The sequence below is a fragment of the Bombyx mori genome, chromosome 12 (genome assembly GCF_030269925.1).
Source record: "Bombyx mori chromosome 12, ASM3026992v2".
Lineage (NCBI taxonomy): Eukaryota > Metazoa > Arthropoda > Insecta > Lepidoptera > Bombycidae > Bombyx > Bombyx mori.
In genome coordinates this window covers 4,362,925-4,390,328 of record NC_085118.1, presented here as the reverse complement: position 1 = coordinate 4,390,328, position 27,404 = coordinate 4,362,925, and the positions used below count along the sequence as shown (strand labels likewise).

General features: G+C 38.4%; 1 protein-coding gene and 1 long non-coding RNA gene across 2 annotated transcripts in view; one reads left to right on the top strand and one right to left on the bottom strand.

Annotated features, from left to right (window-relative positions):
* Nucleotides 1–345: 345 nt before the first annotated feature.
* Nucleotides 346–11,445, bottom strand: LOC134199817 (uncharacterized). Its single transcript, XR_009974456.1, has 2 exons — nucleotides 11,221–11,445; nucleotides 346–649 (listed from the first exon to the last, which is right to left on the bottom strand). It is a non-coding gene; the product is annotated as an uncharacterized LOC134199817 (long non-coding RNA).
* Nucleotides 11,446–25,874: 14,429 nt separating this feature from the next.
* LOC101737162 (carcinoembryonic antigen-related cell adhesion molecule 1) overlaps nucleotides 25,875–27,404 on the top strand; it is a 47,456-nt gene continuing 45,926 nt past the window's right edge. Inside the window, exon 1 of the mRNA XM_004929394.5 lies at nucleotides 25,875–26,253. The gene's annotated coding sequence lies outside the window, so the exon portion shown is untranslated. The remainder of the gene's footprint in view (nucleotides 26,254–27,404) is intronic.

Below are 27,404 nucleotides of genomic sequence, written 5' to 3'. Positions count from 1 at the left end.
TTTAAGCACCTTGCACTGGGGAGGGAAACGGATTTGAAACAAAATTGTTCATCTAGAAAACCATGTATTAATATATTAGATATAATACATGTATTTCTGTAGTTTAACTTATAAAGATGTAATTGAAAACCAACCTTCTTTTCAATTAATTTTAAAGACAATAAATCATTTCTTATCTCGAAAGCAGCACTGAAGAAACATGCTTATTAAGTTTGACTGAAATCATTTCGAAGCTGCAAAAGTATTTGTAATTTGAAATATAATCGGATATGCCAGTGATATGATAGTAATATGGAACCTTTATTGAACTTAACGATAGACGGTTAAGTAAAAAAAAAAACTATGAAATTAAAATTTTATATAGTACATCCATTGTTTAACACGGCGTATTGTGATGGAATGAAATCATCTGAAATATGTTATTCATATTATGACGGTAGCTGCAAATATTAGAATAAGTTTCGTGAAAACCAGAATGGGGCTAATGCGATTTACAACTTTCCAACATCATACTGATGGTAGGATGTCTAGACCCGGAGAAGGGCTTACGGGTTGTCCTCCCGGTGAAGGTTACGGGGCGACATGAGAGGATCAGGTCGCGCGGCGCGCTATTTACCCAGTAGCGGGTTGCTTGACAGCAGTTTCTGCCCTGAAAAAAGCGACCAGTTAGAGGTGTATCGCGCTTTGACCCGGCAGGATAGTTTTGGTCCAGCGGGGTATTTCGGTATACCAGCGGCACCACCTGGAGCGGTCTGACAAGCTACCGTACCAAGACGGCCGGCGTAGAGTCGTCTACGATCGCCTCTACGTCGTACTTGGGGAGTGCTGCGCGTCTGGTTATAGTGTTGAGCGCGGAATCCTACCTACCTTACCCGGGAACTGTCGGGGATCTTGTGGGAATCACGATAATAAAATTGTAGTATTTTCATAGCTCTACAAATTTTTATACATGAATGAAGTATGCTAATTTAGCGATTTCAATCCAACGTTGTGAATTTTGGATTGGATTGGATCGATACAAGTCAAAGAAATAAAAATGTGTTTTAATTTTAAAGAATCTGTGAATTGTGAATTAGTATTGAGTTTTTGGCTTTCCGAGCGGTTCTTATATTAAAAGCCAGTATATTCTTAAATTGTATAGCACGCTTAGTTATAATGTTCGCATCTCAGAATGCGTTGCGTGCCTTAAGCCTGCGCTGATATGCAAAACGTTTTGCGAAGAATTCTTGGATTCTTAAACGTTGAACGAGAAATATTTGTTAGGAATTTAATTTTGTTCATGAAAAAGGAGGTTGTATTTTATATTCTGAACGGTTTCAAAATATCCTAAGAGTTTAAGTAAGCTTACTGTACTTCGCCTTAAAGCCTTCGGGCGAAGTATAAGAAATAACTTGAAAGATGAGAGTGTAAATAAAGTGTATGTATTTCACTCACGGTTATTGTATTACCCGAAATAAAAAAAAAATGCAATTGTATGTATTGCAATTTAAATACTGTGTTAAATATTATTAAATAAAAAAATAAAAAGAAAATTAACCGGAAGTATAATAATAATTATTGTTATTATTTATTTCGCTCTCAAAGGTTAATAAATCGATAAAAAATACTTTATTTGCTAATAAAAACAGTAAGAGAAAATTACTTCAAAACTTTCGCTTGCCGTTCAAGTTCAAGATTTTATTTTTACTAAGGTACTCTCGGTTTCCTACCAAATAAAACCTCTACCTTTGTTTGACATTACTTTAATATTAAAAGGGATAATCTGAAGGCACACAGTTTTTGTTTATTTCATGAGCAAAGTACAAAGCCTCCGAGTTTCCAGCGAAGTGAAACATTAGATTCATAAATAAATTATGTGTTCCCTATAAATAAACATCGCTTAATAACAGGTTTTAATCTCAGTTTTTGAAGCTTCACGACTTACAAAGGCAGATTGGAAAAGTTCGTCTCGTAAGATTCCAATTAAAAGTTGTTAAAAGCAATTTACTTTGGTTCAGTGTGTGCTTGCTGGACGGAATGTAACCGACTCTTCCGCGACTTGATAAACTAAAAACAACATTCCAATTAACGGTGTTCATAACGTGAATTAATGCTTGAAGTTCCATGACGTGCTTTCTGTGAAAGCGCGGATCATTAAAGAGAAGTATAATAAACAATTATGTCTACTGATTTGGCGTAAAATTTTGAAATAGTAGGAACTCGTATTCTATAATTACTCGTTGTCGTATCTTGTGCATATTAACGAAAAATATACAAATTTAGTGAAAACAAAATATTAATCTAATAATAATACTGATACTAAATAAACAAATGACTGATTTTTCAAACTTTACGAGGGCGGCACTGAAAATTTCGGGAATTAACGAAGTGACACAACATTACTATTTAAAAATGTATTTATTGCTTTTCGAAGTATTCTCCGCGAAATTTGACACATTTTTCCATACGATGGAACCAATCATTGAAGCAACCATTCCATTCGGAAGTTGGGGTCTCCAAAATGGCCGTTTTGTAGGCGTCCACAGCTTCTTCAGGTGATGAAAATCTCTGTCCACGCAATTTATTCTTTATTTTAGGGAAAGTATAGAAATCATTAGGGCTTAGGTCAGGGCTGTACGGCGGATGGTCTAATAATTCTATGTTTTCTTGCTCTAAAAACTCTTTTGTTCTGTGCGCGGTGTGAGAACTCGCATTGTCGTGATGGAGGATGATGCGGCGGTTGCAGTTCTCTTTACGGAGTTCAGAAACGACCTGTGGCAAACAAATGCTAGCATACCATTCTGCATTAACCGTTCTTTGTCCCTCAAGAGGAATAGTCGGAACATGGCCAGTTTTGGAGACAAACGTGGCCACCATTTTTTTTTGCAACACTCCGTGAACGAACAATTTTTGTTGGCTTTAACTCATTTTCGAACACCCAAACTCGTGACTGGTTTTTGTTTCGGGTTCGTACGCGTATATCCAGGATTCGTCACCTGATACAATGTTGTATACAGCATTTGAGGATCAAAATTCAAATTCAAATTCAAAATCATTTATTTCAACTGAGATGTCAGTATGACACACTTGTTGAATGTCAAAATACAAATTTAATAACAATGTTAACTCTACCACCGGTTCCAAAAAAAGCCACAGTCCTGAGAAGAACCGGCGAAACAAAGTCAGCGGGCTTTTTTTTTTGTTTTTTCTCAAATATTTTCTTTTTTTAAATAAATAAAAATATTTACAATAAAAGAAAAAACAAATTACAATTAAAATAATAATAATAATAATGAAAAATGAAAAGGCCAGGAGCGAGCGCTTCATTCCCACGTAGTGCCATCTAGTAAATAATCCTTAACTTTATAATATGCCTTGTTGCACAAACGTTCCTTAACAGTTTTCTTAAATCTATGAACAGGTAGTACTTGAACGTTTAGTGGGATCTTGTTGAAAAGCTGTACACCCAGCCCCCTAAAAGAGTTGCTTATTTTCTTAATTCGAGCCGCCGGCAACGCAAGCCTATGTTTGTTCCTAGTGTTCACATTGTGCAAATCGCAGACTCTGGGGAATTCTTCAATGTTTTTACGCATGTACAATAAATTTTCAAAAATGTATTGGGACGCTAAAGTTAGGATTTTGATTTCCTTAAACTTGTCCCTCAAGGATTTCCTCGGGTGCATATTATAAATAGCACGAATAGCCCTCTTCTGCAGGATGAAAATCGTTTCGACATCGGCAGCATTGCCCCATAGCAAAATGCCATAGGACATAACACTATAGAGTGAACAGCAAAGTACGCAAGTTTGAGGGTCAGCGTAAAGCTGACCTTGATTACAAATGCGACCAGTTGAAGGCCCGCCCACCTGCTGCCATAACCTATAATTATGAGAACGGCGTGCTTACGTGCCCTCAATGCGCAAGGAGTTTTGCCGCGAAGATAGGCTATATAAGCCATCTTCGAGCGCACGAGCGCCAAATCGACGGATAGGAGTCAAAGTGGTCGCCATGGCCGAAATTGGTCGGATGAATCATCATCATGAAAATAACTAAAATAAACCAGGCGTGCCGTATCTTCATTAGTATACGTTCGTATTTTTTTTACCGCAAACGCTGCAGAACTAAGTCTACTCGCTAACTTGCATATGTGAGGACCCCACTGCAGCTTGGAATCAACTGTTATACCAAGAAAAACTGTCGAATCCACAAGCTCCAGTGTCTCTCCACTTACAGTAATATTAGTGTCTATTTGTCTAACATTAGGTGTGGTAAATTTTATACATTTTGTTTTTTTGTTATTTAATAACAGATTATTAACACTAAACCAATGTACCACGCGCGAGATTGCATCATTCACATCGTCATAATCTTCCAAATGTCGTTTAATTTTAAACAATAATGATGTATCATCAGCGAATAATACGACCTCGTGACGGGTTTCAATAAACTTAGGTAAATCATTGATATATACAAGAAATAGGAAGGGACCCAATATGGAACCCTGAGGAACACACCGGAAGATCTCGTTCCTTTAACGTCTACCTTTTGGATTCTTCCGGATAAATAAGATTTAATAAGTTCTAATGAAACGCCCCTAATACCATAATGGTGTAATTTCCTCAACAATGTATTATGCTCAACACAATCAAAAGCTTTAGATAAGTCGCAGAAAACCCCAAGGGCATTATGCGACTCCTCCCAAGCCTGAAAAATATTTTTAATGAGATCTACACCTGCATCAATAGTTGACCGACCTCTAGTGAATCCATATTGTTTGTTATGAAGCAGGTTATTGGAATTGAAGTGGTTCAAAAGTTGTTCCAAAATAATTTTTTCAAAAATTTTACTCAATGTAGGTAGTACTGAAATGGGCCTAAAGTTAGAGGGGTCAAAAGTACTACCAGATTTAAATAAAGGTATTATTTTACTATATTTCATTAGATCAGGAAACACACCACCATCAATACAGTCATTAAATATTGTAGCAAGGTAAGGTGCGATTATATCAATAATGGATTTTATAACCTTAATAGAAATTCCCCATAAATCACCAGTTTTCTTAATATTAATGAGCTTGAAATTATCAATTATGTCCTTTATATCAATATTTGTGAACTTAAAGTTAACACTGCATTTATCAACATGATCTTGCAGTAATGATTCGGCGACGGTAGGAGATGAAATTAAAGATTTTGTAGTATTCGAAAGATTCCACGCAGATCCTACGTGGAATCTTTCGAGAGTTCTGACGCACCAAGTAACGCGAGCCGCTTTTTGCTCTTCACAGAGCGAATGCGGTATCCATCAGGAAAACAACTTTTTTACACCTAATTGTTCATGCAAGATTATTTGTATTTGACCCATGCCAATATCTAAAGTTGCCTGAATTTCGCGGTATGTCACATGTCGATCTTCCTCAATCAGCTTACGCACAGCATGAACGTTTTCTTGGGTGAACCATCAATCGTTCCAATGAGCTTTCATCACGGATGATTTTTCCAAACATATTGAGGATTGGAAATTGCACAATCGACGAAAGCCTTCGTTTGATCTGGAGCTCTCCCAGGATGGGCACATTGGTGCGGTGAGCAGTCCATTTTATCCTTAGCAAGCGTCTCCAGCACCACTATTATCTTAAAGATAAGTAATATCGTAAGTCCATCCTCCGCGAGCTGAGTCCGCTATAAGTCAGCTAAGAGTTCCCTCATCACCAGATATTAAGCAGTTACTGTGTAGGTCATTGACATAGCAACGTAAATTCCATTAAGCACCTTGAGATCAACATGAGGACAAACTCTCCAATCTATTGCCTACAGACTATAATATTACTACTTAATTTTAATCTTTCATCATCCGTTTTTATTAGTAATAGTTAGTTCAAGGCTTGATCAATAGTTAGTTCAAAGCTTGGCAAGGTTTCAATAAACGATCAAATCCCTTTAGTTTTTTTTATAATGAGTTCTTTGTCGTCGTGTCCTGAAAGATAAGACGTCCCGTGCATTCGTGTCGAGCGATGCACTGGTGTTCGAAACTCAGGTGGGTACCAATTTTGCGAATGAAATACGTACTCAACAAATGTTTATGATTGACTTCCACGGTGAAGGAATAACATCGTGTAATAAAAATGAAACCCGCAAAATTATAATTTGCGTAATTACTGGTGGTAGGACCTCTCGTGAGTCCGTGCGGGTAGGTACCACCACCCTGCCTATTTTTGCCGTGAAGCATTAATGCGTTTCGGTATGAAGGGTGGGGCAGCCGTAGGAGTGATTTTTTTATAACAAATCTTTTAAAAATCATATGTGTTTTATTCTAAATTTCAAAAACTACTCGCTTACTGTTACTTAGTATAGATTTTTTCAATTTGTTTTTTTAGTAAGATGTTTTCTTTTTCTTGCCCTTATCCCACTAAATGCGGCCGCACGTATTTCCATGTGTAGTTTGATTTGGCCTACAGTTTTACGATCGAACCCTTACCTGACGTCACCCGCCTTGGGTACTCCATGAATTGGTAAATCAGGATTGGAATTAATGGCACGAGTGGCAGTTAGAAACTAAGATTTTTTTGTCGGGCAACGTCAGTAATTAAACTGAAGTGCCTTCAATTGAATTAAGAGCTATGTAATAGGATGGAAGGCTTTCCAGCTTCACTAGGAAGGGCGGGCCAATCTGCGAGCTCAGACGAGTCGCAGGATTTGTTTGTTGAGGACTTCATTTGATCGCCAGTTATGAAAACACCGTTTTAAACGACAACAAGCAATGTTTGAAACTCCGATACTTCCGGCTATGGAATGAGTTCCCCTCCACGGTGTTTCCCGAGCGCTATGACATGTCCTTCTTCAAACGAGGCTTGTGGATAGTATTAAGCGGTAAGCAGCGGCTTGGCTCTGCCCCTGGCATTGCTGAAGTCCATGGGCGACGGTAACCACTCACCATCAGGTGGGCCGTATGCTCGTCTGCCTACAAGGGAAATAAAAAAAAAAGGTTTTACTGACATTACTGTTTGTTAGTATGCAGCAAAGCAGGTCCGATGTTAATATTTTAGTGCTTAATGTGATCATTAATATCAAGTTTATAATGCAGACTTAATGTGTAAGCAGAAAAACTTTCAAAGATTAGATTACCGACGAAGCTTCGTAGAGAAGAGTCTAAGTTGCAGTTTTACGAAAGTAAAATTATAAACTGTTGCAAACTTAGTACCTTTGAGACCTACTTACTACCTGATAATATCAAACTAGGTTAGAAATATAACTTGACTCACGTGTTCTTATAAATGTCAAAAGATAATATAAGGGAGTGCAGACCATACCTTATGTATTATCAAGAAGGGTAGAGGAATCCACATTATTATTTATGCTTATGATAACGGCGTACCAAAAAATACGGTATAAGTTGGACATTGATCTGGAGCAATAAAAATTTAGTCCTTTTTATGATCATTTCATTACTTCAGTTTGGGACCCCCGCACCAGGGTCCGATTTTAGGTCGAAATTATAATATTTAGGTACAGGTGTTCTGGTTATTTAGGTACCTGTTTTTATCTCTTAAGTTTAGATTTCCGGAACACAGGAGAAAATATCCGTAGCAAAGGGCTGAGGTAGTAGCTTAGGGTCATATGAGTCGCCGTCTATGGGGCTTCTACTGCTGCTACGATTGGATACCGGTCGTTCTGTCATCTTACAAATGGGGTCCTTAGGTATGCCCACCGCTTTATCGTTATACGTTGTAATAGCCCATCGCTATATCGAGGATGCAGAGGTTTTTAGATGTTCTCCCCCAATGGCTGGACCGGTAGAGGGTCGCGGTCAACGTGGGTAAGACTAAGGCGATCCTCTTTGGTCCGGTCCGCACAAGAGTCTCCGCAGTCTGGATATCGAGTTTAGATCCAGCATCGGCTATCTGGGGGTCGACATCGACCGGATATTGAGAATGACCGCCCACGCCAATAGATCGCTTTGCAAGATATATCCTCCGGCTGGTGTTGGCCTCCAGGTTGCCGTTCTGGACTAGGCTCCCACGCCAACAGGGCGTTGGCGGTAGCTCGCTTTGCAAGGTCTATCCTCCGGCTGGTGTTGGCCTCCAGGTTGCCGGTCTGGACTAAGTTCGCTATGTTCGTTCCCGTATCACTTACGCAGCTGCAGCCTGGTACCACCTCTTCCCGCCAACTGTGTAGGCGAGGTTACAGTTTCAGCAAAACCTTTCTCTTTGCACTATAGTCGGAGCCGAAGTCAGGGGATTTGGGAGTGGAGTCGCTCGAGGAGCACAACCGGGGGCTAGCTCGTGCCATGTACAAGCGGGCTAACGGTGGACCCCACGAGCACCTCCACAACATAGTTACCTTACACGCCAGACCGCCTGATGGTAAGGCTTTGCCGAGAGAGCTCCTGGATCCCCCGTCTATGGTCAGTCCAACTGGAGTGATGCGGGAGTGCTCACAATGAGTGCCTCCGTGGGACTGAGTTGTCGACGACTCAACGTCGATCGTAGGGGGATACCCCTCCGGGTGTGGGACACCCGGACGGGTATCCCCCCTCAGGGGACCCATTTTCTTCCTGCCCCCGTGGGTGGCTAACTCCCCCCCCCTCTGGAGAGTGCCTGATCCCTCCCCAACCCGGTCTTCTCCTTCAGGGGAGCCCGGTATAGAAGAGAGTCAGTAAAGGTGCCGAGACCACTCCTCTAGTCTGTAGAGTTGGGGCCTCGATATGGAGCCAGTGGCAGGCTCCTCTGTTAGGGCTGGCTGTTGTTTTATGCATATACGACTATGCAGCCCAATGCCAGGAGGAGTTTGCTCCCGGGCGCCATCCATCCCTTCAATAGAAGACCTGCAATATTAAATATTATATATCATGTCGATGAGTAGTGCAACTGGTACAGTTCTCGTCCGGATAGTGGGGTTCGCCCCGAGGCCCGCTCCGTGGCCCGTAAGGGGATACGACGACCCCCGCGTATGTAGCAGCCCATGGGACCTGCGTTAAGTGTACCTGATGTATATACGATGTACTTATCTATGCTGAATTATTTTTTCGCCAGGTTAAACAAAATGATTCCATGGAACTTCTATCAATATTTTATGACCAAATGTTTGGACAGCTTTATTCGATTATGGATGGATAGAGAGGTGATTTGAAAGACAAATACAATTTTTGTAATAAATTATATGTAATATATTTATCTCATAGGTCGTTCAAGTTCAGAGATCTATTTACTATAACTAGACAAACCTAATTAAAACGTCTTTGATGAAAACAAAATTTATTTTCTTCATTCTTATACTATGTAAGTTTGAACGGTCATTAAAAATCCGACTCACTTTCATATAAAAAATACAACAGAGGTTCTCTTTAGTAGTATAATACGTAGATGATTCAATTCACAAGCATCCCGCTTTTAGTGTTATTATGTTACTATGTATGAAGGTAGAGAGACGGTTGATGTACAAAAGATTTCTATAGCGTTTTTTTTTTTTCTCTCGCCTTTTACGAGAAACATAACAAGCTGTACAGTCAATTGTATTGTAAGTCGTTTCCTATTATTACTTTGTAATTCAATTTCTTTCGATCAACTTTGGTCAGACGCGATAAAGTTGTTTTATTTTTATTGCTTAGGTGGACGAGCTCACAGCCCACCTGGTGTTAAGTGGTTACTGGAGCCCATAGACATCAACGACCTAAATGCACCACCCACCTTGAGATATAAGTTCTAAGGTCTCAGTGTAGTTACAACGGCTGTCCCACCCTTCAAACCGAAACGCATTACTGCTTCACGGCAGAAATAGGCGGAGTAACCTACCCGCGCGGAATCACAAGAGGTCCTACCACCAGTAATTACGCAAATTAAAATTTGCGGGTTAGATATTATTACACGACTAGCTGACCCGGCAGACTTCGTAGTGCCTCAATCGATAAATAAAATGCCTAAACTTTTGTATAAAATAAACTTAAAACAAACAAAGGAATCCGTCCGACGGGGGACACATGAAAAGAAAAACAAAATTGTTATTTTTATTTAATTCCAAGCATTTTCATATTTATCTACCTTTTAAACCTTCTCTGGACTTCCACAAATAATTCAAGACCAAAATTAGCCAAATCGGTTCAGCCGTTCTCGAGTTTTAGCGAGACTAACGAACAGCAATTCATTTTTATATATATAGATTGTTTAGTGTTCGCACGTCATGAGATTTGTCTGTTTATTAGAACACAAAATCTACCTACGATTTATTGCTTTTTTTGTCACTGGACTGCTTATTTCGTGATGATATTCAGAAATTATTTAAATGCTGTTTGCATTCGGTGTTTGTGAGTTTGATGGCATATTTCATAACCCAGGGGGCAACGGTATCGTGCGAACAGGACTCGGCCGTTTCCGCCCTGGCACCTCGTATTCCGTAGGTATTATTATATTATATAGAATATTGTGGTGTACTTTACGAAGTGTTTTTGTAATTTATTGTTTATTATTGAGCTTAAAAATTTACTTGAGTAGCTGTTCATGTTCTTAGCACTTATTCTATTGTTAACAATTAATATGGCAATATCGCGAAATCAAAATCCGCATGACCTCAATAACAAATCGCGTTTCAAATCCCGCAAATACAGGACGCCACGTTGCTAGACTGTTAGAGCGTTTCCCGTTGCAGCTTATATAAATCAATATAACACTAATTTCGTTTCAAAATATTAAGAGCGTTTTATTTGTGACTAGCGACCCGCCCTCGCTTCGCTTCGGAAACATTAAAACACACATGAAACCAAAAAAATAAAATAATTTTTTTTAAAAAAAAAGTAGCCTATATTCATCAGGGACAATGTCGGCTTCTAATGGAAAAAGAATTTTTCAAATCGGTCCAGTAGTTTCGGAGCCTATTCGAAACAAACAAACAAACAAATCTTTCCTCTTTATAATATTAGTATAGAAGTATAGATATAGACAAATAGCGTACGTAACAAGACTGTATACTGAAGGTAATTTCACTTCGGAAAATCTGAAATCTTCGCTTTTCAATATTTTATTTATACATAACATACATACCTTTAATATAAGCATATACATAATATTGGAATCGCTTAAGAGATGGAGTTCGATAGTCATAACATTTTACGCAAATTGTTATGGGATGTTACACGAAGGTACAGATTACATCGTTTTTGAACTTTCATACGTATTCTAACTAACGGCATCTATACGTCTCGCTAAATTATACAGACAGACAGACATTTTACAAAAAAATACCGACATACCGTTAATTGTCGTTAGTTGCAGGGAACAACTTGTTATTAAAACTTTAGTCAATGTAAGGCCTCCAATGTAGTCAGTGGATGTGATCTGCAGCGATGCGTTTTGGAAACGATTGTTGATTCAGCCGTAGGAAGCGGATGTTGTGTTGTTAACATCTCTGACTCGATGATGATGCCGTTGACAGTTGACAGGTGGTAGCTTTTGACACTTGAACACAGGCTATAAACTTTTTTTGGTCACGGAAAATTTCTTAAAAATTTACGAACCCAATTACTAGTCTGGCGATGATGACAATAATACTATCGTTACACAGCAATACATTTTATTACGTAAATAGGCGAACGAGTGCATGGTGTACTTGGTGTTAAGTGATTACCGGACCCATAGACGTTTGAAAGTGAATATCGGCACTCACCTTGACATATTATTATGAACTTTTTTTATTGTTCTAGTAGGCAGACCAGCATACGGCCCTCCTAATGGTGAGTAGTTACCGTCGATCATGGATATCAGCAATGCTAGAGGCAGAATCAAGCGGCTGCCTACCGTTTATTCTAATGGTACACGGCTACCCGCTAATTGGCGCGCTGGCCGAAGATGGTAAAACTACCTTCAGACAATAAGTCGAAATCGATTGCATAACGCCTGTCCCACCTTTCAAATCAGAACGCATGTCTGCAGCAGAAATAGGCAGGAATATCGGATCTGACTGTAAGGGTTTACCACCACCAGCAATTCCCAATATGTTAGTAATAACACTCTATTAATACTGTTGTCTATAACAATATTATTAAGAACTACTAGAACATATTTATCTGTAGCAACTGAGATTATCTGAAACTTGGAGCAGTTGTCAGACTTTCAGCTAATAAGGTTACAGAATTCAATTTCTCGCTCCTAAGAGTATTTGTTTTGGACTTGAAAGTTTTATTATCATTTTATTATCTGATAATTGTGAACGATGTAAATACCGTAGGGATTTATATTTGTTTTTTTTTTAATATAAGAATAGACAGACATCAAAATAAAATTTGGAAATTAGATTTTCGACAATGATAGTGTTGGGAATTGGAGTACTAATGCTGTGCCTAATTTGATAAGCATCGGTATTTATAATTTCAGTATTTATAAGCAGTTCTTTTTGGAAAATGCTGAGGCTTCGTTGTGTTGTTTCAATAACGTTAGAAAGCAAAAATTAAAGCTGAATCGGTAGCGCGACACGATAACCCACATATCATTGTCGCCGCCATTTACCCCCCTCACCGGCCCTGCTTAAGCAAAGGCCAATAGCGTCCTAGATATGTTCCTACAGCTCCTTCCCAATAATGTTGACAGGTATTGGTAGCAGAAATCAAAGCACAGGTATGCCTTAAGCCTATAACATTAATCCGTTGACTACTCGTCGGATCTCCTTAGTGGGTCGAGTTCAGATCCGGTGGCAATCTCAAGCGGTAGTTTTTCGAGAAAAAAAGAAAACTTTCTAATGCATTTTCGTAACCACAAATGAGTTTTTTGACTAAACTTTAAAAACATATCCTACGATTTTAATAAAAAAAAAAAACACTCCTATATTGGTTCTTTATAGTTAAATAATAACAATTAGCACATGTACAATATTTTTTACAAAACAGAGACTGATTTCGCAATCCTAAATCCGAAAATTCCGAAAGGTTTTACAAAAATAATAATTACAAAAGAGTATTTTTTGTGGACACAAGAATATATATAAGTGGATTGCTAATAACATCCATCGTAGCTTAAAATCTTAAACCTTTTTAGAGTAAACTAGTGCTTCAAAACTTGAGGATCTGGATGCACGTATTTTTCTCGTTTTCTTTTTAGTTTTGTGGCACCTCGTTCGCAGAATATATTAAAACCTCCGCGAAGTCATAAATTACTGTCTACTTTTACTTTCTTTTTTAGCTTCTCTACGATTCCTACACATGGTCTTTTTGGCGGGAACGCGAGGAGCGAGGTTGTTTGAATTGTTTTATTTTGTTAATTGATTATTTGTTCCGGCTGCAACTGTGAACATGCAAAAAAGTGAGAAAATGAAACAAAGCCGCTGAATGTAGTTTCACGGGTTTCTAAAAAAAGTCTCAGTAAAAAACTATCATTTTACTGAGAGTTCATTTCATCCCATCTAATCTCTTATCATTTAGTTCCATCCCAATTGATTAAAGTCCAAAATAAGTCAACTTCATGTCATCTCCCCGACCGATTTGTGTCTGACCGATTGTTTATTTGGAACAGTATCACAATTATTCATGATTATTGCTCGAAATCTCAGATACACTAGTGTTACAGATGCATTTCCTAATACTTGTCTTCCCTTTCTACTTTCTCCCCATATTATTAGGAACTTAATTAAATATATATAAAAAAAAAAATCAATATAATATCCAGCATATAACATAATCAAGTGAATATTTTTCTACCATAACAGATAAACCGATTTACTCACAAACGAAACACGTGCAGCGATCTCTGGAATTCTGCCGAAGCGGATAATGTCATAAAAAGTATATTTTGTCCTGCGTTTGACATAAACACGGACAGAAGCGAATTGAACAGTACCTACAACATTGGTAAAACTTATCACGAAGTATTATATTAATGCTACTATTTGTTTCTCGTCTGTCACGGCTTAATAACGAATTTGTGACTCGTTCGACAGAGGATAACCATGAAGAACAAACACAAATCGGTGTCTCAAGCCGAAACGTGAAAACAATTTACGTTACACGCTCGAGAAATCACTTTGAACAAAACAAAAAAAAAAAACTTTCACGGACCGTACGTATGTACTGTGAATTCTCAAAGGTATTCGAGAAGTTAAGTCTGTGTTACTGTGTGATTAAATCGAAAAGTCCCGAATGTAGTTCCCTAAAAGTAAGTCTCTTTTAACTGTATTTTGCCAAATGAATAATGTGACTTTGCTTCTTTGTAATTTGATAAAAACCGACGGTCGACATACATAACCAGTGTTGCTGTGTGTTTCTTTAAATTTGATTGTACAAAACATTAGCATATTTTCAATAAACGGGACAAAGTAATCCTGGCTTACATTGTATTTTGTTCGTTTTTATTGTATGCTTGAAGTTGACTCTCAATTTATATTCAAGGCCTCTGATAAGCTGTACACTGGTCGTGTTATTTATCGTTGTCCAATATAATTACATAATATAGTTTGCATAAAATTCGTCTATAGTTCTCTAGTGCCGTTTTCTGAATAGGACTACCATGTTTACTGTTATTTCTGTCATATTTTTGGCATTAGCCCTGACATTGCCAATGAGTGATGGTAATTATTGAAGTGTCATCCGAGTGTCTTAGCAGAGTCCTTGAATACTTCGGTCACCTTGCACGGAAGGATGGTAGCAATCTCGAGAGGCTCATCGTGACCGGTAAGGTAGATGGGAGAAGACCTCGGGGGCCCAGCCCAATACGTTGGACCGACCAGATCCGCTCTGCTCTTGATTCCACATTTCACAACGCCCTCAACACCATAGACAAGAATAGATGGAGAAAGATGTGCGTGCGAAGGTGATAAGAAAGGGTGGTCACGACCGTCAGCAATGAGGAATACGACGCAAGGAGGTTCTTTTTTAAATTCCTTATATGATTGGACGAGCTCACAGCCCACCTGCCTATTTCTGCCGTGAAGCAGTAATGCGTTTCGGTTTGAAGGGTGGAGCAGCCGTTGTAACTATTATTTGAGACCTTAGAACTTACATCTCAAGGTGGGTGGCGCATTTACTTTGTAGATGTCTATGGGCTCCAGTAACCACTTAACACCAGGTGGGCTGAGAGGTCGTCCACCGATCCAAGCAATAAATAAAAAAAAAACCTGATAAATGATAAAATATTAAATTACAATTCTATTTAAAAACAGTTGATCGTGGGAGAATTTTCCCAAATAGCAACAATAATCGAAGCAAACAAGGAATGTCTCGGAGACACAACTTCGGGCAGGTCCCTAGTTGGACGTTACTGCAGTCTGTTCACGTATTTCGTTGTTTGGCGTGTATGCTCTAACTACTGGATTATTGTACAAAGCTTATTTATACTAAGGTGATTTCGGATTAATTGAGCATTATTTAATTGAATTGGAAATTACGTTGAGGAGGTAGATGCTTAGAAAAGTAACTACACAATAATCAGAGATGAATGGGATAAAATTAATTGTAAAATACTCATTTTTTAGGGATTAATACAAGTTTAAATTTACTTATTCAAACCTAGTTTGGTTGCTTTCAATAACTCTGACTTAATATATGTAAAGATTAAATTTATATGAAAAGTTGCAAAAAAAAAAACAAGTATCTTCCAGGGAAGTCTTAAGTTTAAATGTTCATAGATAAAAATATAAAAATCCATTAAAAAGCTTTTTTTATGTTATTTACGCATTAACGAGCTTACGGCTTACTCGGAATAAACTGAGTACTGTAGCCCATGGACATCACAACGTGAACACTGTAACCCATCCCGAGATATAGTCATAATCTCAGTTACATTGTATCACAGCTGTCCCACCTTTAATATCGGATGGCATCATTACTTCGTGGCAGACATCAGCACGATGGAGGTACCTTACCAGCGCAGGCTTATAGTTCACCCTAGGACCAGTAGTTAGAAGTATATTAGTTATAACACTCACCAAACTCTATCATTTTTTTTGGAACGAATTATTAGGTATTTGTGGCTCGTAGGCCTTTCCAGATTCACCAGGATAGGTGGACGAGCATGTGCTCAGCCAGGAGGGGTCAAGCTCTACTGCTCCTTCTACAGTCGCCTTGTACAACACCCACGGGCCTTCTAGAATCTTCACAGCGAGAAAGCAAGTACATAAAGTGTAATTTGTTCTGTAAAATTTAAATAAGCACTCTTATATTTTACTCTTATAATATTTTTTTAACTTTTAAGAAGAAATAAGCTCTCGAGCTCACAATGTACAAAGTTTAATCAGAAAGTCATTGTTGCAATATACTTTTAATTTCTATCTAATGAGTTTCATTGTTTAATCTAGAGCGTGGAATGAGAAAAGCAATTGTGCGAACGGAGATTTTAATCTCGACGATAAAAATGCAATGAAAGACGAGAAATAAAGTACCTTGAGGCGGAAATATAACAAATCGTCTTATCGATTAACCCTGTCAGTTCTCTCTAGGAATATCTTAAAATTGTGTTTTAATGTTGCAATCAAATTAACAATGGTAATTATGATAAAATTTTGTAAATTTATCTGAAACGAGTGGTGAGAGGTTACCGAGTTGAAAGTGATAAAATACATGAGAAATAATTTTAGCTGACAGAAATAAATAGATATATAATAATTTAATAATAATAAATAAATATTTACTAACCATCACGTCACGTTAACTGGTCCCGTGATAAGTTCGTAAAGAACTTGTGTTACAGGTACCAGATAACCGAAATAAATGTAAGATTTTTATTATACACATACATATATTTAATATACATCCATAACACCGGAAAATACATTTATATTTATCATATCATATCTTCCCTTGGCGGGATTCGAACCCGCGACCCCCTTGTGTAGTGACCATGTCACTTACCACTACACCAGACGGCCGTTAATTATATGAATGTCGCCAGTGACTTTCAGACAAGTAGTCTTAATTTTGTAACGGCTACTTGAGTAAAGCGGAAGGAAAACAGGTAGGGTAATTGTTCTTTCCTACTCGTGGTCGCATAATACACCCCCTTTATAAGATGCTAATTTTTATGTACTGATAATACAAACTATACACTGCTTTTTGGACGCCGTAAACTAGATTAAGTCTTATTCCTTTTTTTTTTATTGCTTAGATGGGTGGACGAACTCACAGTCCATCTAGTGTTACGTGGTTACTGGAGCCTATAGACATCTGCAACGTAAATGCGTCACCCACCCTGAGATATAACTTCTAAGGTATGGGTATAGTTACAACGGCTACCCCACTCTTCAAATCTAAACGCATTATTGCTTCACGGCAGAAATAGGCGGGGTGGTGGTACCTACCCGTGCGGGCTCACAAGAGGTCCTACCACCATTCCGGCTTCGAGCCTTTAATGTAGCGATCGCCATGGCTAAAGCACGAGACGCCGGTATACTGGTACAGAGCGATGCAGGTACGCCGGTGTTCATATCTCGCAGACTGGTACCAATTTTTGTTATGAAATATGTACATACCTAACGCATGCTTAAAAATGTCGTTACTAATATAATTACACTATGAATAAATCTATACTAATATATAAATCTACAGTGGTTTTACGGATGTTCCGTTATAACTACTGAACCATGGATCCGATTGACTTGAATCTTGGTATCCATGTAGAATATACATGTACTTAATGGATAGGCTAATATTTATATGAGTATTGAACTCCCTACACCAGTTGCAGGGGCGTTAATGATGAGAATCTTTGTGGGGGTGAGAAATAAGAATGTTAAATTTAAATGTCCAGCGAAGCGGACGGGTACAGCTAGTAACTTATAATATCGTATAATAAAAATCAAACCCGCAAAAAATGTTCTTCGCGTAATTATGTTGCAGTTGAAACAAAGAATTCAAGTCTCAAAGCGGGTGGCGGTATTTACGTGGTGACATCTATAGATTCCAATAACAGTAAGCTTTCTAAACATCGTTTGCATAACGAAAAAAAATAATCGGTAATTACATATTTTTACAAAAGTAAAACGAGTTTAGTTTGAATATCGTAAAACTTTTATTATAATTGGGACCGGCAGATTAAAACGAGGAATCGTCGGCGGGATTAATTAATTTCGTAAGACGGACAATATCTCGAAATGTTAAAGAGGAAAAATTAAAACGCTATCTCGAAATATTTCATTGACATTACTTTTTATTTCTGGAAGCTTGAGTGAGAGATTTAATAGAATTTTATGAAAATAAATTTATTGTGACAAAGCGATGTTAGCTCCGATCGGCGATACAGCTAATCTTGTGTAAATACAAAGTCGATTATTGGTCTAATTGTCAACTATTCTCCTTCATATCGATATTTTTATACCAATAGATAGGCTCCATTGAAAATAACTAGAAATAAAAAATAACTAAGATGGCTGTTCGCTTATCACTTAGGGGTATAAAAAATAGATAATAAATAGCCGATTCTCAGACCTACTGAACATGCATATAAAATTTCATAAAAATCGGTCAAACCGTTTCGGAGGAGTATGGTAACTAGCATTGTGACACGAGAATTTTATTTAAAAGATTAGCTTATCACTCACTGGAACCTATAACCTCGTCGAATCACGCCGTATCACTTGGGAAGAAGGCTTAAGAGTGTGGATGGGTAAGGAAGAAAGTGATGATGAAAAACCGTAGCGAAGATCGTCACACATGAGGGTACCGTCCCGTTCGAGAAGCAAGCAGAAGTGACAGATGTCAAGTCGCGAAGGCACCGTCAATTCCCGACCCGTGTTGTCATGGTAAAAAGTCAAAAACCCATAGATTGGTTTCGAACAGTGGCGTAAGCTAAAAAACAGATCTCTATTTTTACACGCTTTATATTAGCTTCACTTGTATGTATGTTTGTATGTTTATAACTGACTCCTTTAGACGCGATTTTGACCCACTTTAAACGACCAGATTTCATTCAAACTTTGTAGATTTATCGAGGACAGATGACAATTTCATATAAAAAAAAAATTAAAAAAAAATTGAAAAATTGAAATTTAACTAAAAACTGAAAAATACATAATAGATTAAAAACTAAAAATACTCTTTATATAAAATTCAACTAAAAAATAGAAAATAAATTTAAATTGAAAATAGAAAATTATTATACTATCTTAAAAAGCACCCCACGCTTTTTTACAATAAAAATTTTTTTTTTACACTATTTTTAATGAAACCTTTTTTTTTATTGAATTTTATATAAAGCGTGTTTTTTAGTTTTTTTAATCTATTATTTATTTACACTTGCACCTTTTCTAATTAAATTTAGTAACTAAGTCATACGGATAATCAATAAGGTAAATAAATCTGTTGTTGTTATGTTTACAATTACAATATCGTATAAAGATATCTTCGGGATTGGAAAATATTCTCTTAAACCACATTAATAAAATAATGTTTACAAATTATGATGTAAGTCATAAAAAAGAAAAATCCACTTAGTCTTGAACATCGCTGGTTAACTTTATTTAATAACAGATACGAAATAAGCTTTGCGATTTATTGAAACATAATATATTTTCCTGCCTAAGGTGAGTCTCAATCCGATATTGCGTAGAAAACGTATCTCCGTATAACTAGGGTTTTTTTTTTTTTTTTTTTTTTTTTTTTATGATTGAAAGTTTACTGGTAGCCCGAAGGCCTTTCCAGTTTCACCAGGACAGGTGGGCGAGCAAAGGCTCAGCCAAGAGGGGTGGGATTTGCTAACAACTGCCCGAGCGCCTCCGAAGGAGACCTAACAACTCAAGAGCAATTGTTTCGCGAATGAATCTACTACCGGATCGGAATCGCGACCCGCTGAGAAGATCCGGCGAGAAACTCAGCGGGCTGATGCATGGGTTACCGGGGTCCCTAAGCCTGCCCCTAGTATTAGAGCTGAAGGCATCTAATGCAAAGGTTATTGGATCTGATGGATCCGTAAGGACGTGTCTAGGGCGTCGACGGTGACTGGCTCCTGCATGATCAGGATTCGGGAAGTAGTCAGCGGCGGCAACGATAAGGCGATTATCATGACGCATAGCCTTATCGAAGTATCGTTCCGACGCTGACTTCATGTATTTCCGAATTGATTCGAGGCCCAGGTCGTCGTGTAGGTCAACGTTCCTCACGAACCACGGAGCCCCGACAGCTAACCTGCAAAAGCGGGATTGTAGGGATTGGAGGGTGTCTATGTGTGTGCGGGCCGCGTGAGCGAACACCACACTCGCGTAAGTCATGACGGGCCTTATGCAAGTTTTGTAAAGTGTCACCTTGTTCCGAAGGGACATTTTACTCCGCTTACAGATCATGGGGTAGAGTCTACCGAGAATAAACGCGGCACGGTCACGGACTGATTTTATATGCGGGCGGAATGTCATCGATGCATCCAGGGTAACGCCCAGGTACTTGACCTTCCTGGCCCAGGGTATGGGTTGTCTAAAGAGAGTAATCGGGGGTGTGAGATTCCTCCTCCTAATCCGGGAGGAAATCCGTGTGGAGCTTCCCCTCTGAAATAGCACCGCAGTACTTTTCGCTGGGTTGATGTCTATGCGCCATTTTCGGAACCACTGTCCTAGGGCTAGGGCTGCGCTCTGAAGCTTCTTCGCGATTAGGGACTTATTTCTACTAGAATAGTAAACAGTCGTGTCGTCGGCGAATAAAGCTAAATGGGTCGGCGGCGACCGGGGAATATCGTTGACGAATAAGCTAAATAGGAGGGGTGAGAGGACAGAGCCTTGCGGGACTCCAGCTGTGAGAGGTCGTGGGGAGGAGCGGGTTCCCTCAACTCGATATCGAAAAGAGCGGTTCGACAAGAAGTCCCGTATGATGAGCACGAGACTATCCGGCACGCCCATGTTGAATAGTTTGAAAATCAAACCATTGTGCCAGACTTTGTCGAACGCTTTTGCGACGTCGAAGAAGAGAGCTCCCGTGTATAACGGTTTTGGTCGATTAAGCCCCACAAGAATGTGCTCCGTGAGGCGGTGCACCTGTTGAACGCATGAGTGATTTGTACGGAATCCGAATTGTTCATCGATGAGAATGCCCTTGGATGAGACGAAGTCTCTGAGGCGTTTATAGAGCAGACGCTCATACAGTTTGCCTAGAGACATGAGGAGGCTAATCGGGCGGTAGCTCGTCGGATGATTTTTTGGTTTACCGGGTTTATGTATGCCGATAACGTCCGCTTCTTTCCACACCGCGGGAAAGATACAGTTCGCCATAGCTTCATTGAAAATAGATGCCAACATCACGATGAGTTGGACGGGTAGAAGTTTAATAACGCGGTTAGATATACAGTCGGAACCGGGAGCCTTGCGAGGACGTAGGTCTTTGATCAAGTCTTTAACTTCTATCGGGGTGACGGGTGGTAACGCATCCGATGGTGGCAAGGAGGCTCTGCGTTCTACCTCATTGTCTACTAATTCTACATGAACAGGGTCCACGGATTGAGTGCTGGGCGTGCACTGGGTTTGCAATGTATCGGCCAGCAGCTCTGCTTTTTCGTCATCATCGAACGCCGCGAGTCGGCCTGAGGGGCCTACGAGGGGGGGCATAGTTACTACCGTATCCGATTTGAGAGTACGAGCTAAGCGGTAGTAAGACCTTTGGGAGGGCGCGAGTCCTTCTAAGAAATCAGACCATCTGGCATCTCGGACTTCGGCGATGCGAGACTTTACGTCGCGTTGTAGGGCACGCATTCGAATACGATTTTCCGCGGTAGGATACCTGTCGTAGGCGCGTATCGAGGCGTTCTTAGCTCTAAGGAGTTCCCTAATATCGTCGGACAATTTGAAGCGGTGAAGGAAGTCCTCCGCTACAACTTGTTTCGATGACCTATCTAATGTCGAGGTGATGTGTGACGTTAAGATGTCTATGGCTTCAGCGGTATCCTGAGGAGGCGGGATAGAGTCCGGGTTAAACGGGAGCGATGGTGGATCAGATTCAGCCAGGCTGATGCCCAGCGTGTGCCAATCCACCACAGTCCTCGTGACGGGAACGGAATCGGGAGCGCGACCGAGCTTCATAACGACGGGACGGTGGTCTGAATCTAACTCTGAAACTACTTCGATCGAGTGTAAGCGCAAAGTTACGTTTTTTAATAACGCTATGTCGAGTATATCCGGGCGATGCGCGATATTTAGCGGGTAGTGAGTCGGGGTTAGCGGAGCGACGATATCGAAGGCGAGATCATCGACTAACGCGTCAAGCCGCCTGCCATTCGGGGTTGTGGTGTGTGAGTTCCACCTGATGTGTTTACAATTTAGGTCGCCCGCCAGAATTACAGAGCTCCCCATACCGAGCAGCGCCTCGATATCACTGCTTAGAACGATCTTATCCGGTGGAAGATAAACGGACGCGATAACTAGGGTTCGGACTTGTTTGCTTTTTATACCAGATCCAGAGGTTTTACCCGCGACTTCGTCCGCGTGGAATGGTTACTTTGCGATGACGATAAATTTTACACGCGACTTCATTTACGTAGAAGGTGAAAGTATTTTTGAATAATGGAATGTTAAGGAGCTATTCAAAATCTATTTCAAAAGAGGAGATTATCAATTCGACTACCATTTTTTTTATCTAGACTTATATATGTTCACCGATTTCTCGAGAATGCTTGACCTGATTCTGATAATTCTTTTTTCCCGAATGGTCCTGTAATCATCAGGATCAGGATTTGATGACGAAATTCTTGAGAAATTGAGAAAAATCTATAATTTTCAAAGTCTATCTTGAAGTGATTTGGGTGTTTCTTGTTATTCTTCTTATTCTGTGCCGCCGCTCCGGCCGACCAGTGCCTTGTACATCATTTCTACGTGCTTGATCATTATTTTACGGCGATGTTATTTTAAAACTGCGATATCTTTTAATATACTCATTGAAATCAAATGATGTAAAGGGCAAACTTCTTTCATATTAAACACTTGTAATGAATAACGTATTTATTTAGATAAGGATTAATATCATCTTTATAAAAACACCTTCACAAATAATGCTTATTTTAGAACAAATTTGGTTATCATAAAAAGGGTTATAGTGAGCCAGTCTTAAAACATAGACCTAAGATGTCGCGGACTTTTTTTAGAACTTTTAAATGGGAACAAATCTGTCGTACATTATTTTTAGCAAAACTTTAATCGTTTCCGCAGCGTACGCAGCGGAAGCTCTCAAAAGTGATAAAACTTGATTTTGAAACAGTTTGGGCTCCGCTTGTATTGGTCTTAGCGTGAGCTCTCTCAGCTTGTTATATCCTTCTAACACTGAAAGAATTTTTCAAATCGGACTAATCGTTCATGAGATTAGAGCGTTCAACCAAACAAACAAACTATTCAGTTTTATAATATTAAGTATAGTTTAATACATTGTCTAGTTTTGTATAAATTTATAGTAAATGAAAAGTTTTTCATAGTATTGCTTTGATATAAAAGGAAAATGTATTAGATAGTTAATTTTAATCCATTAAAGGTTTGTAAATAAAAATGATTTTATTTTTATATCGTACCTATCCGAAATCCTAAAATCACAATCTAGTTCAGGGACAATATTCCAAGTACTTATTTTTTTGAGATCCTTTCATATTCATACAGGTTTATTTCGACTTTTATTAGTAATAAAATACAATACAATAATAAACCCCAATTTTACGTAGGCAACGCACTGTGTGTGGTTTAAACTTGATCCTAATTTTCTTACCGCATTCTCGTATGATGCGATCATAAACATAAAGGAGGCCAGTTCCTATGTCAAGGATAATATATATCGTGAAAGGACAAACGGCCCGTGAAGAAATCGTCCATGGTTTTTTTAGAATCCAATATTGATGGCTTCCATCAATTTGTCGTATCGGTACGTTGTATCAAGCCTTTTTATGAAGTCTGTTTGGATTTTATATGTACATTCAGATTATATTTAATGATCTTCGTTGTGTACAAGTAAATGTATAATTAAAACTGAGTTCACGATTTAATCACGCCTCTATATTTACTGAAGTTACGAATATATTAAATACTTAACAGTTTTACGAAGCGCCAACGACAAAGGCATTGTTTTTCGAAACATTATTGTATGTTTTGTGAAAAACATTGTTATAACTAATACATTAGGGCACATAAATAGCTGATAGTGTTTTGAGTTGGTTGGTTTGACGATGGTTTTCATCTTCATTATCATCATCATCATCATAATCAGTTACTCTTGGCAGAGCAGTCGCTATGGTGAAGATAGTGCGTGAACGGTCGGTTAGTTATTTTGTCGTCTATTTTTTGTACATATGTATTCAATTCGTTCCTTGTCGTCTGGTTCGTGTCCGTCTTTTAGGAAGTCAAAAGAAGTACTGCCTTCCGCTAGTCACATACGTCCTTGTTCCATTTCTTTTCGAATTCTTGCCAAGTGTCTGTCTTAGTCTGCGTCTAGTCGTTGTAGGTCTTATGTACTGTCAAAGAGGTTGCACGCCACGACAGTGCGAGTGATAAGATAACCGTGCATTAGGTAAGTGCTTCTCCTTTCAATTAGGATATATTTCAATGACCTCGCCTAATAGTGTTGATTTCTTTAAGCTAATTGCTCTGTTCGGTGAGAAAGCTCATGCCCAACGAATGACCTAAAAAGTTATAGAAATTGATAGACATCACAAAGTGAATATCGTCACTCTCAACCACTTACCATTACACGGGTCGTATGCTCGTATGCCTATAAAGACAAGAAAAAAATATAAAAAACTCATCTTGAAACGTGAAGTCGAAGTTTCAATTGTATAACGGCTTTCTCGTCCTTCAAAATAGGACGTATAAATGTTCCGCTACAGAAATTGCCATCTAGTACTGCGGTCTCACAGTACGAACTATTCAGCAGTGATTCTCAAACTTTTTGTCGCGGCAAACTTTTATCGATATCAAAATTTTACGGTACACAACGAATACGATATGCTTAAAAGTTGTTTACTTAACTATAATGAAATGTGTGTGTGTCTATAATGAATAGTATGATAATGATTTTGAATGTTTACCTTAGCGGTCACCACAAGTGCCGCGTCACAATGGTTGAGAATCACTGTGTCCTATTGTGTGCATTCTTAAAGTCAAATCACAGCACTGTACACCATCTTATTTACGATAATTCGAAATTTCAGTTCCAAAATAGGGCTGCCGAAACTTATGACGCTAATGAGCTACGACCTGATTTGGTATAACGATCGCTATTCCCATTAATTATTGTCAACCCTAAACAGGTGGTTTATTTACGTTTATCGGCTGTAAAGGGTTACTACCAGTGGTTAATAGAGGTTAATGCTTGTTCACAGAACCTTCGTCCGTTAATCAGGGGTTTTAGTTGATTAAGATCATTCAGTGCAAACCCTGTCGTTCGTGTTTAAGGCCGAGGCGAACGCCTGTATTTTCTGATCAGATCTGATAAAAGGGTGAGTTGTTAAAACGAGACTGGAGTAAAAAGGCAACATGCTTTTGAAGGTTTCTCTCCTTCTCCTTCTTCAATCGAGGTTTGTGGAGTGTATTAAGCGGTGGGCGACGGTAACCACCACCATCAGTTCACCATCAGTTGGGCCGTGTGCTCGTCTGCCTACAAGGGCAATAAAAAAAAAGGTTTGTGAGAGGCTATTGGCATGGCATGTTTTTAATAAATTTTAGGAATAAACCATTTAATAAACATGACTAATAAAGGTATGTTTTGTTTAAATTGTTTTCAGCTTTAGCCGAAATATCAAAAACCAATTTACATAGGCACATTATGCTAATTTTATACAAACATAACAGTAAGTAGGTATCAAACAAATAACTTTATTGGTAAATTTCATTGATAAAGGTAATTTATCTTTCAACTTTTGGGCGAGAATCAAGGACTTCACACGTAGGTGTAATAGAGTACAGAGACAGAATTAATTGAAGCAGAAATGTATCATGAGTGCAGGCAAACTTACGCAGGCGCGATGCGTACACTACATCGCAGTGGGCGACCTACTGAAGCCGCGGCTACCCGTATCATATCGAGACACTTACCCCGCGAACCTGAAGCTACGTTCAAATTTCGTATTTCAATGCCGGCCCAGAACTAAAGCGCCGTTTTAAAAACAAAAACTTTAACGTTTATCGTAAAATATGGAGTGACTTTACGAGTTTCGGTCCCGGTTTTCTTAACAAAAGTGTATTTATTGCCTTCGAGAAGTGCTGCTAAGTGTTGACAATGAATTAAATTACGACGCTGTGTTTGAAACTTTATCGTGAAGTTTACGGAATTTAATTGTGCCCGTTTATTTTAGGCACGAATTTAAAAAAAAAATACTTTTCAGGAGTTTTATTCCGTAATACACGAGTCTTTTTAAAACGGGTAAGTTTTTGAGGTAGCACTTGAGTGCAATTAATTACTTAAGAGTTATTTTTCTTTTCGATTTTAATGCAACGGTAATTGAATTTGGAATTGATTGAGAATCGATCGAGGAGAAACATTGTTTTTGTTTCAAATGGAATCGTAAGACCCAAATTTTATTGTTTTTCCAATAACGACGTGACATAAAGAACATTTCGGATAGCAACAGACGACAACAACATCCTGAACGACTTATCTGTGAGATTATTGGAATTTCATTATCTTGCACTTACTATGAGACCAATGTTTTTATTGCTTGATGAGCATAAAAAAGTTAATTAACATCCACACTAAGCTATGTACGTAAATGCAGTTTTTTATATTCAAAATGTAACAGTGAGCATTATTTAAATCAAAACTGAAAACTAACGGGACATGCCTGGACTCGAACTAGCGAACTTTCTCACCAGAAACAAGAATGTTACCAATGGATTGACAAGTGGACGACGGAAAAAAGTTGACTTAAATTTAAATAGTAAATGGTTATTTTATATTAAAGTTCGTTTTTAAATTTTAATTTGAAGCAGTTCTTGATCTGTGCGTTACGAAAGTCAATGTAGTGGAAACAAACATGAACATACATATAATAATATCATAGTACGATCTACTTTGTACATTTTTGAACCAGCAAATCTAGGCTTTTTATTACTGTAGTCCTTGCAATCAATCAAATGTTTAATTGGTACAGTGGCATATTTTAAGTTAAAAACAACTTCCCAAATGTTTAAGATCGGCACATCGATGCATCGGACAATTAAATTAGAAAATTCGTATCTCAATTTATGTTGTAACTGAAAATAGATTTTGATCTTTCCCCTCAATTTATCTACTTGCTTTTATGCAATCGTGATATCGTATATGTGATCGACCAAAGTCATCTCTTTTCAGTAATTATTTTAAGAAAAGATTTAAGAAGAAGAAGGCTTTAAGTTCAAAAACCTACCAATTAACTTAATTTTAGTAAATATAATAAAAGATAAAAAGTTTTCATTTCATTAAGACTTCACAGGCGCATTTAAATCGTTAAAAAAATTATAGCTAGTTACGCAAGCTAGCTTGGTAATTGTCGCAGAAGTCTTTATCTATTTTGAGTCGAAGTGTAGAGAAAAAAC